The sequence below is a fragment of the Panthera leo genome, chromosome B1 (genome assembly GCF_018350215.1).
Source record: "Panthera leo isolate Ple1 chromosome B1, P.leo_Ple1_pat1.1, whole genome shotgun sequence".
In the NCBI taxonomy this organism is placed as follows: Eukaryota; Metazoa; Chordata; class Mammalia; order Carnivora; family Felidae; genus Panthera; species Panthera leo.
Window position 1 is genome coordinate 101434672 of NC_056682.1, and position 8816 is coordinate 101443487.

General features: G+C 38.8%; 1 pseudogene; it reads right to left on the bottom strand.

Annotated features, from left to right (window-relative positions):
* Positions 1 to 3913: 3913 nt before the first annotated feature.
* On the bottom strand, positions 3914 to 4642 carry LOC122217888 (annotated as a pseudogene).
* Positions 4643 to 8816: the final 4174 nt, after the last annotated feature.

An 8816-nucleotide genomic window follows, 5' to 3' on the forward strand; every position in this document is an offset into this window, starting at 1 on the left:
AATGTGCACAATATTGTGAGGTAAGTACTGTTATTATCCCCAGTTTACAGAAAAAGGAGGCACAAGTATTTAAGTGATTTGTCCATGGTCTCATAGTTGGTAAATGGTAGAGTTATGATTTGAACCCAGCCAATTTGGTTCTATGGACCATGCTTTTAAACTGTAAGCTATTTGCTCTTAACAAATACTAGATGGAAGGATGGATAAATGGAGATGATGGATGGATGGATGGATAGATGGATGGATGGATGGGTAGGTGGCTGGAGTGTGCAGGTCTCTAGCCAGTTAAAAAGGCTAGGGCATGAGAGAATTGTTCCCACTATAGGCCTCTTCTAAGGAAGACCCAATTAAGTGCAGGTATATAGGCACAAACTATTTCACACTAAAACAAGAATCTATATGTTGATGAACACACAAATACACAAAAGTAGACACAGAGGAACCCATGGAAATAGCATGGCTTTTGGAATCAGAGGACTAGATTTGAATCATGGCCCTGTTAATTTGGGGCCAGTTACTTTATTAACACCTTACCAGTAGAGAATATGTAAGTGTCCAAGTGTCCTAAGTTCCAGAGTGCTTGGAACTTAGGAACCTCCTAATTAATTTTAGTTCTGCTCCTGCTCAAGAAAATGACATCACCTGGATCTGATTTACCATAAGCAGGAAAATGCTGAGAAAAGGACTGGAGTGGCTGGCTCACTGAAGGATAAGAAAGTAAGACTTGTCTGGATCCCCTTCCTGGAACTGGGCTTTGGGCTTTGAAAAGAGAGGTGAACTTACAACTTAGCTCTGCCAATTCTGCCAATTCTAGAATTATTAAACTACTTTTACTGCAGCTTGAAAAATTTTTGCCTGTGTATACAAATGTGATATCTTTGAGGAAAGAGTGTTTGATATTTATATTTCAATACTTTTTTTGCATATAATAAAAGTAACTAAAGCTCATTGCAAAAAAATTAGAGAACTACAGAGAAGCCTAAAAAATATATGAAAGATCAGTCCATGTTAATCATCTTGGAGGATCTTTCTTAATTTCTTAGTATGTGTATAAGTATGTATATTTTTTAAAAACAGAAATAGGATGAGCTTGTTTCTAGTGTTCTGTTATTTTCACTTGATGATATATTATGGATACCTAACAACATAGGAATACATAATCAACTGCACTGCAATCCACCAAAAGGATATACTGTAAATTACTTAATACTACTGTAAATAAGACTTATATGAAACCACTATTATAAAAAATTATTATTTTTTTATTATAGTATCCACCCCCTTTTATCTCTTCTTCTTCTGGGACATGAAAAGATGCTCAACATCACTCATCATGAGGGAAATACAAATCAAAACTACAATGAGATATCACATTACACCTGTATTATAGTATTATAAAAAATACTCCAATGAAAATCTGAATACACATCTTTGAGCTTTTGTATTACTGCCTTTATTTACATTTCCAAAATGGGAATTATCAGGTTAAGATAAACATTTTTATTTTGATACATACTGACAAACTCCTCTAGAAAAGTGGTATTTCATCAACAGTATAGGAAAGTTATCCACATTCTAACACTGGATATAACCATTATTTTTAGCCTTTGTCAAACAGATAAAAAAAACAAAATAAAAAATGACTTCTCATTAGTTAGCATATAGTGCAACAATGATTTCAGGAGTCGATTCCTTAGTGTCCCCTACCCATTTAGTCCATCCCCCCTCCCACAACCCCTCCAGTAACCCTCAGTTTGTTCTCCATATTTATGAGTCTCTTTTGTTTTGTGCCCCTCCTTGTTTTTATATTATTTTTCTTTCCCTTCCCTTATGTTCATCTGTTTTGTCTCTTAAAGTCCTCATGTGAGTGAAATGACTTCTCATTTTAACTTATTTTTTTCCTGAGGTAATTTTCAAATTCTATTTAATGTAAATATAATGTACTTTAAAAAATCAACAGATATAAATTGTTTTATATATTTGAGTTGTTTCAAGTTGGGGGCATAAATATTTACAATTGTTATGTCTCCTTGGTGGATAGTCCCCTTTATTATGATATAATGCCTTTCTTCATCTCTTGTTGCAGTCTTTGGTTTAATATCTTGTTTGTCTGATATTGCTACTTTGGCTTTCTTTTGACATTCATTTGCATGATAGATGGTTCTCCATTCTCTCACTTTCAATCTGCGGGTTTCTTTAGGTCTAAAATGAGTCTCTTGCAGGTAGCATATAGATGGGTCTTGTGTTTTGTTTTGTTTTTTTTTTTAATCCATCTGATACCCTATGTCTTTTGATTGGAGCATTTAGTCCATTTACATTCAGAGTAATTATTGATAGATATGTATTTAGTGCCATCTTATTACTTGTTTTGTCATTATTTCTGGAGATTTTCTCTGTTCCTTTCTAGTTTTTGTTGCTTTTGGTCTTTCCTTTCCACTCAAAGAGTCCCCTTTAATATTTCTTGCAGGGCTGGCTAAGTGGTCACAAACTCCTTTAGTTTTTATTTGGGAAATTCTTTATCTCTCCTATTCTGAATGATAGCCTTCCTGGACAGAGTATTCTTGGCTGCAGATTTTTTCCATTCAGCACATTGAATTCAAGCCCTTCTGGCTTGCCATTTTTCTATGGAGATATTGCTGCTAGCCCTATTGGTCTTCCCTTGTAAGTTAGGGACTTCTTTTATCTAGCTGCTTTTAGGATTTTTTCTTTATCACTATATTTTGAAAATTTACCTACAACATGTCTTGGGTAGCCTGCTTTTGTTGATTTTGATGAGAGTTCTCTGTACCTCCTGGATTTGGGTGTCTGTTTCTTTCTCTAGATTAGGGAACTTTTCAGCTATAATTTCCTCAAATAAACCTTCCACCCCCTTTTATCTCTTCTTCTTCTGGGACATGAAAAGATGCTCAACATCACTCATCATGAGGGAAATACAAATCAAAACTACAATGAGATATCACATCACACCTGTCAGAATGGCTAAAATTAACAACACAAAAAAAAAACAACAGGTGTTGGTGAGGATATGGAGAAAGGGGAACCTTCTTATACTGTTGGTGGGGATGCAAACTGGTACAGCCACTCTGGAAAACAGTATGGAGTTTCCTCCAAAAGTTAAAAACAGAACTATCCTATGATCCAGCAATTGCACTAGTGAGTGTTTACCCAAAGGATACAAAAATACTGATTCAAAGGGATACATGCACCCCAATATTTATAGCAGCATTATCAACAATAGTCAAATTATGCAAAAAGCCCAAATGTCCATTGACTGATGAATGGATAAAGAAGATGTGACACGCATGCACGCGCGCGCGCACACACACACACACACACACACACACACTGGAATATTATTCAGCCATCAAAAAGAATGAAATCTTGCCATTTTTAATGATGTGGATGGAGCTAGTGAGTATTATGCTAAATGAGATAAATTAGTCAGGGAAAGATAAATATGACTTCACTCATATGTAGAATTTGAGAAACAAAGCAGATGAACATAGGGGGAAAGAGAGAGGCAAATCAGAAAACAGACTCTTAACTATAGACAACAAACCAAGGGTTGCTGGAGGGGAGGTGGGCAGGGGGGATGGGTTAAATAGGTGATGGGGATTAAGGAGTGCACTTGCGATGAGCACTGTGTATTGTATGAAAGTGGCGAATCACTAAATTCTATACCTGAAACGAATATTACACTGCATGTTAATGAACTGGAACTTAAATAAAAACTTGAAAAAGATATAAAAAAATCCACATATGTTGTACAAATTTTTAGAAATCATTTACTCATATATTGCACCTTGGTTAGACATTAGAGCTACCCAAAGACTTTAAGGGTAGGCTGAGGGCATTAAAGATGTAGATTCTTTCTCTCTCAGTAGCCTTCGTACATTTATTTCTCACATTCTCACTACACATGTTCAGGCATATAGGACTTGCCCCAGAACTGCGCCTTCTGGGTCAAGTTATAGGGGCTCAGGACTTTCCATATCCTCAGCACATTGGCAGTGGCTATACGCTCAAAGGTCCAGGGGTTTTAGTTGTTCTGTTCTCATTCCTCTTGATCTTTCCACATCTTCTCTAGAGTCACACACTCATGGCCTTTGCTCAGAAGGGAAACTTGTGGGCACCTGGTCAAGTAAGCCTTGTACCTCTTGAATTCACAATGCCCACCCATCTCTATTATGGGCCAGTCATGTAATGATCAATGGCACCTTTGGCTCCCATGTGTGTCATACCCTTGCAGGTGATGGGCTGAAAAGGGGCTAGTACTCTTCATAAGGCAAATATGTTCTTGGGGTCCACAGAGCAGTACATTGTCAGGTGCATCATTTCAAAATGGCTCCAATGGAGGTGACCACCACCCAGTGCCAAGATTGCACAACTGTCTTCTATGAACTCAGTAGCTTCAGTAGAAGGTCCTCATATGTCACTTTTAAGTTCTCCTCTCACTTTTGGCACACACAGATGTTGCCCTTTCAACAAATTTAAGCTTGGGCTTTTCAAGAATGGAAACATCCTCAAGAGTTGGCACCAGGAGCAACATCCATAGTCCAGCACTGGCAGGTGGGGCTGCCCAAGAATCTGACAGCAGCACTCACAGGAGTGGCCCACTGGCTCGAGCCAGCAGCTGCCACATGGTCACCTGCATCTAGCAGCACCGGGCTCCCCATAGTGACTCTAAACTTACATATTTTTAATTGTTAGTGAATCACACACATTTAAGGTGTTTATTGACCATTTAGAATTCTCTTCTGTGAATTTCTAGATCATGTCCTTATCATATTTTCCTATTAGTTTGTAAGAGCATGTATTCATCTTTGCATATCTTATGCCTAGTATAGAACTTGGCACATAGTAGTTATTCAACAAATATTTGTTGAATGTCTAATTCAATATCTAATATTTAATATCCCTACTTGGCTGCAAAAATATGTTTATCCCCAGAGGACACAGGCCAGTGGTTCTAAGTTTGAATCCTGATTGCCAAGATTTTACACCTAACTTTGAGAAAGTCAGATTATTGGAATCTGAAAATACTGACCATAGTCAGAACCCCAGGGGCCCTGACACCATGTATCCTGAAGTCTAATACTTGAGAGAAAATACCTCCTATATAAAAATTTTCTAAAGAATAGACCAGGAAGAAGAGCTGGAGCCATTCACCTGGTATCATGGAGAGGTACCACATGGTTGGTTTGTACCCAAATCTTCCTCTTTCTTCATCTGCCAGGAGCCCAAAAGCCTTCATTACTAAAGCAGTCACCATACCTTAACAAGTCTTGGAGTAACTAAGAACTCCATAGGGTACCTGAATAGCTCAGTTGGTTAAATGTTCTACTCTTGGTTTTGGCTCAGGTCATGATCACATGGTTTGTGGGATCGAGCCCCATGTCAGGCTCTAAGATGACAGGGCAGAGCCTGCTCGGGATTCTCTCTCTCCTTCTCTCTCTGCCTCTCCCCTGCTTGTTTTCTCTCTGACCTGAGGCAAAATCAAGTCAGACGCTTAACTGACTAAGCCATCCAGGCACCCCAATGATCAGGACATTTTTATGATATAAGAGTTTTCCACTAATAGAACCCAACCTTATAAATTGTGCCTTTAGGAAAGAGTGTCATGTGTCTGTTACACAGGATGTCATTGGGAATCATTTGAACCATCATTCAAGAGATAGCAGGCCCTCTAAGAAAAAATCCCGTAGCATTTTTTTTTGTCTACCTTGATATACTGTTAAGTTTTCTTAAGAATTATCACATTAATTTCCTCACATTAACTTGTGAGAAAGAGAAAAGAAAAAAAAAACCCTATATATAGTTTGTAGTTCTATGGGGCCATTAATTAGAAGATACACCAAGTATTTAGTAACAGCTTTTTGGGAGATATATATATATATATATATATATATATATATATATATATAAACACTACCATATTAAATGTACACATTTAAAAATGTTTCCAGAGTTCAGAAACTCAAAGAAATACATTTTTTGTTTGTTATTTTAGCATCAGGGAACCATGATGGCACTAGCCCCCTTTTACAAGAGAAAACAGAAGTCGAATTCCTTACCTGAAGAGTCAAGATTGTGAGTGAACATTTCCTTGGTTTAGTGCTTATTATATGGCAGGTTTGCTGGAGCAAAGGGAGTAAGAAAAGAGTCTGAAGTTTGAGGTTAAGTCAGCCAGAGGGGAGAAGGTCTTGGCAGGAAAGGAGGGCGAGCTGAGAATTTGGGCCTCAAGCTAGAATTTGGAGCTCTGTCCAGGTGTGATTTTGCTTTTAGCCACCTGGTTTCTGACCATGGATTACAGATTCTATTCCAAACATTCCAAGCTATAAGCACAATCTGTCTTGACTCTTTATTCTCTTTTATCATTCTGTTCCCCTTCCCAGCACTCTGCCCCACCTTCCGATACCAGTCATTTCCTCTGATCCTACCAGATATACCCACCAGAATGTTTGTATTCTAAGAGATCGAAAACACTCTTGACTCAAAGAAATAAATATTCAGTGGTACAACTGAGGAGATAAGATAAATAGTGGGAAAGACATTTTTGGCTAGGTACTCAAATTTATATGTCTATATGTGCCCTCAGAGTTGTAACTAAAAATGTACAGTTTGTGACCTTGGTGTTTTCCTTAACAAATGTGGCAGTTTGTCCTTGGGTGGTGATTGGATGGCTTGTTTAATGGCACTGTGGCAGAAGGCAAGGCTGAAATACTGTGTAACTTTGCTTCTCTCACAAGGGTTTGCAATGCCCATTTTAGCTTTGAAATCTTGCAGCCATTGGCCTCTGCCCTTAAATAGCCAAGCCAAGCCAGGCAATCCGGAACACAGTGGCTTAAGACGTCAGGCTAGCTTCAGAGTGCTCTGCATTTTCCTCCTGGGGGGGCCTCATGTTGCAGTCTGAGCATCAGTCAGCATGCAAGCATGTATGACATATCCAGGGGTGTGGAGTTGCCCCTGTGATAAGGAAGAACTCAATAGAAACGTGATTTTCCCTGTTGAAAATTCTGCCCTGATCTATTGCCCAACTTCCTCTCCTCTCACCCTAGTGTTTCAAGAGAACAGAGACTCTGTCTGATAAAGTTCTTTCTTTGCCCACATGAAAGGGGTATGGAGCAATTGCAAGCTTGCTAAAGAGTTGTTGTCTGTGGAGACAACCACAGCTTCGGTTTTTGGGCTGCCAGCCCCTATGGCTGCCTCTCTTCCTACCATCCATTTGAGCAGGAGCAGTAGTTTGTGCCAACTCCAGAAACTTCAAGCATGTCATTTCTGAAACCACAACAAGTCTCTTAAGCTTCCTGAACAAAGTGCTCGGAGTGGAAAGCCCTGAAGTTCTTTTGGGCCTCCTAAAGCCACAAAGCTGATTACTGAACAAAGCCCAGAGCATCTGAGCACATGGGTGCCTTTCTTGGAGCTCATCTCAGAACATGAAAAACAGTTATTGAGTAGTGACTGGGGAAGAAGTGGGGGTGGGGGCGGGGGGTGGGGGTGGGGAGTCTGCCCTCTCTGCTCAGAGCAGTAACACCATCTAGACAGTCTGTACCAGTGATGGTTTACAACTTTGTCAAGCATAAGGACCTACTTGTAATACCAAGTTTTAACATTTGTATTGTTAGCAGAATCTGATTAAGAAAATATATAATAACCAAAAGCTAGTGTGAATTCAGTAGTTATTTTACATAGATTTGTATTTTACCAGTTATAGTCATCATATTTTTTGAAAAATATTGGTACACTTGCACAAAAGATTATTTTTTCACTCCTGAAATTATGCATCTAGTCTAGATTCATGGACACTTTGCAATAACTCCATGGCCCACTAGGGGTCCCACCAGAGGTTAGGAATCACTGACAAATGGGAACTATTCATCACCTCTAGTGCTAAACGAGATATAGTGACAGGTCTGCAAGCTCCCATGGAAGAGAATCAACTATGCATTTGGATCTTTCAATTTGGTGTTTATTTATGAGTCTAGAATTTCTAGGATAAACTCCTCTTCCAATTTTATTCCAGGAACTATGTATGTGAAAACATTTCAAATTTTGCCTCAGCTTTATTAAAATGTAATTGACATATAACATTGTGGGAGTTTATGGTATACAACATGTTGATTTGATATATTTATATGTTGAAAAATGATTAACACCACAGTATTAGCCAATACCTCCATCCAGTTACAGAAATTATGTATCTCTGAAGGACAGTTGTATTGTCTCCTTTCATGCAGTGCAAACTATATTAGTTCCTGTATTTCTAGTTTTTCCTTAGCTAGGAGGAAATTCAGAACTGAATGGAATGCTCAGTTGTGACAATCACCTGTGCCACAGTCCCTGCACTTTCTGTATTCCTCAGCATTGTTTCTAGTTTTCTTTCTTTATTTCTCAAACATCTTCTAAATGTGATATTCATTATAGGCCTCCTCACCTCACTGAAATTAGATAGACATAAATTATAAACAAGCACCAAGGCCCTTCTTTGGCTTAGCCTCCAAAGTAGTAAAAAGAGTCAAATGCTCTGCATAGGGGCTTCCTCTGGGCTACTGAGCTATTCTGCCATCTCCTCTGCCAAGTGTATTTTTGAGTAGTGTCATCCAATTTCCTAGGCCACATTTCTCCAAGATGATAGGGAGCACAGGGTAGTGTGGCTAAGCGTGACCTGGTATCATAACACTTACCCTGCATGGAGCTTCAAGGCAAAGCAAAGCAAAACAAAACAAGCATAATCTTGTTTGTCCTAGGGAATTCAAGAGAGCTGACCAACACAGGTGATCAAAAGCAGCTCCTACAAGGGGCCAGGGGCTCTCTCC